Below are 3,518 nucleotides of genomic sequence, written 5' to 3'. Positions count from 1 at the left end.
CTTGACTGATTCCCCCACCAAAACAGCTCTCTAACCCTCCCCCTCTGCCTTAATGGGCGCCATCTTGGGTACTGGCAGCTGTCTGCCAGTACCCAGTTTAGAATAAAATTGTTGCTTTTTTAATTTTTCCCCTTTTCTTTAGTGTAGCTCCCCCCCACCAAAGACCAACCCCCCACCCCCTCCTAGATACCTTCGATTTATTTTTAAAAAAAAATTAAAATACCCCTTTCTCCCACTTTTACAACAAAATATTTTCTGTAGTGTAGCAGTTCCCACCCGCTCCCGCCCCGTGCACGCGCCCGCTGCCCCCGTGCGAGCCCCCATCGGCCCGCTCCGATCCCGCCCCCCTCAACATTACCCGGCCCATCGATGGCAGCCCACCCGCCTCCCAAGTCGGCTCCCACCCACCAACGATACCGGCCATCGATGTCCGGTGCAGAGAGGGCCACAGAGTGGCTCTCTCTGCATCGGATGGCCAAGGGGTGTTATTGCAGGATGCCTCGATATCGAGGAGGATCACTTCTAGCCGCTTTAAACTCCTAATTTCGTACAGGGTACGTCTCTGGTCTTTTAAGACCAGGTTGTGTGCGACGTACCCTGTATGACATGCGTCGTTAAGGGGTTAATATGAGGAGAGTCCACGGCTTCATTCCTTACTTGTGGGAATACAGAACCTGACCAACAAGGAGGAGGCAAAGACACCCCAGCCGAAGGCTTAAATACCTTTGCCTTTCATCACAGGAGGTTGGCAGAGAAGTGTCAGAAGATTCGGGGTAGTTCCTTATGAAGGGTATCTACCCTTTCGAAATGGGACTGGAATTTTAAGTAGTCTTGTCAGCCTCTCAGTGAGAGCATTAACAAAAGTTAGAGTCTGGAGATGCAGGGAGAGTCTTTCTGTGAACCCATCCAGACTTGTATTAACAGCTCCTAAGCAATCAGTGTTGACGAGTTTCACTGCCTGCTTCCATCACTCAAGTCCATGTCAGGAGTGATGCTACAAGACTGTCAAACTTGAGAGGCTGTGTTTCTGTTCCACGGCATAGATTCCGGTAAGATTGTTTAATTTATTTATACGCACATGATAACACAAGGGTCACAGTGTGGCTCCTTTTATCTGTATGGAATCAAGGGTTAATATCTCTTAAAGGGGGGGGATTATTGAACAGTGGGGATTAATCTCATACATTTTTATTTCATTATACTACGTTATGTGTGAGATGTTTTCTGAGGCTCATAGGCTGAGGTTAGAACATACAGGTTACTTTAAAGGTGCAGCTTTACAAGCTTGGCACACTTTTCCTTAGCGGAGGCAGTCCTAGGTTGCGCTCCATGTGACTGGGTGTGGTCGTAGCTTCACTTCCTACTCTCTGACCGCGCTGGTTATCGGAGAGAATCATTTTTCGACATGTTATATTAGGACATAGAAAAAGTATTTTTCCAGCCACCAGTTAAACTTTAAAAAGACCTTTATTCGTTTCTTACAGGGTCCATCATATCAACAACAACGTTTCAAACCTATGCCAGGTTCTTAATCATGTCTACTGAATAGTATACAGGTGTGTCTTTTATACCTGTCCAATTTTTATCAGATTGCACAATAGTGCCATCTTGTGGTTAAAATTTAAAATTACATGTGACAAATTATCTAAAGGAATTTACTATTAATTCTTATATTTTAAGTTGGTTTCTTCATTACTTATATATGTTTGTCACATGGAAATTTAAAACCAAATTTATATACATATAATTAAAACCTATACACATTATAGTATCAGAATCAAACATGCTGCTACAGGTATATGCTATCATAGTCAAAAAAATAATGACCATTCAAAATCTTTATTTAAGCCTTCAGGTATCATTGTGTTTAATCTGTTTATCCAAAACATCTCCCTTCTTTTAAGCATCTGGTCTCTGTCACCTCCCCTCCTGGGTCTGTCAACTTGTTCAATGACTTGAAATCTAAGTTGACTGATGTTGTGACCCATGGAGAGGAAGTGACAGGAAACAGGAGCCTCCATATTTTTGTTTCTAATGTTAGATTTATGTTCTGTGATTCTTGTTCTTACTTCCCTACTCGTTTCTCCTATATAAATCCTGGCACACGGACATTTGATGAGATAAATAGCATATGTGCTTCTACATGTTAGATATTTCTTTATAGGGTATTTGGTTCCCTTAATGGGGTGAAAAAAATCTTTCCCTTTTATTATTGAACTACAGTGACTGCAATGAAGGCAGGGATAACACCCTCTATTATCAGATCCCATTGTTGTTTGTAAAGTCTTCCTATTACTACCTATATCTGCCCTTACTAATTCATCTCTCAAATTTTTGGTTTTCTTATAAGCTACCATAGGAATATGTTTGAAGTCCTCCACTTGGGGATTACAGTCTCTCAGTATGTGCCAGTGTCTATTTATGATATGTGATATTTTTGTTCCTAGGGAGTTGTATTGGGTAACAAATATCATTCTGTTTTCTTTTGTTTTGTTTTTAGTGTTATCAGTTTCTTTATTTTTGAAGTATTCCAACTGTTTTGTAATTAGATCTTCTGGATACCCTCTTCTTTTGAATTTATCTGCCATTTCATTTAGTCTTATGTCACATCTCCTTTCATCAGTCACTATTCTTTTTACTCTTTTAAATTGACCTTGGGGTATTGCTTCTATTGTTCTTTTTGAATGGAAACTGTCATATTGTAATACTTTATTTTTATCTGTGGGTTTCACATACAAGTCAGTTTTTAAGAAGCCTTGTTCTTTATATACAAAAGTGTCTAAGAATGCTACTCCTGTTTCCTCCATATTGAGTGTAAATTTGAGCCCAGCTACTGATGTGTTAAGGTGTTGAACAAATTGCAGTAGGCTACCAGTGTCTCCCCACCATATGCCAAATATGTCATCCACAAATCTCCACCATGCTGCACCATATTTTAAAAATAATGGATGTGAATATATGAATTTGTACACATTACCGGAAGAATGGCGACAGAGAAACAGCAGCCAAAGACCCCCTAACGCAGAAATCAGAGATCGGAGGAGAGAGTCAAGGAAACGCCCGGCTCAGGATGACATCAGCGGTAGTGGTTCAGAATCGTCTGCCGGTTTTTTAACCGAGGATTCAGACGTAGATCACACCGCGCCGGGCGCAAGCATCGGAAGAGGCGCACGTCATTTGACGTCACAACCAGAGCGCCAGAGAGCCCGACGAACGGGAGGATACCAGCGGGGGCAATACCACTATTGAGCGGAGCGGAGCCATACAACACATTAGAGAAAGAGGACGAAGAGAAAGAGCAGGAAAAACTTACAAGACAGCATAATAAAGGTGGAGAAACGGGATCCGAAAATCTAAGACTTTTTTCGTTACCTATCGACAAACAGCAAATAGAACACAGTACCAACAGGACACAAGATGAAGCAGCAAATCTGGGTAAAGTAAATGTACTTAAACAGACTGTGCATAGACTTTCAAAAGGTACAATTCACCAGAGAGATGATGGACAAAATAGCGAA

Source organism: Bombina bombina, chromosome 2 (assembly GCF_027579735.1).
Source record: "Bombina bombina isolate aBomBom1 chromosome 2, aBomBom1.pri, whole genome shotgun sequence".
In the NCBI taxonomy this organism is placed as follows: domain Eukaryota; kingdom Metazoa; phylum Chordata; class Amphibia; order Anura; family Bombinatoridae; genus Bombina; species Bombina bombina.
The sequence above is the reverse complement of the archived record's forward strand: the minus strand, read 5'-3'. Positions refer to the sequence as shown.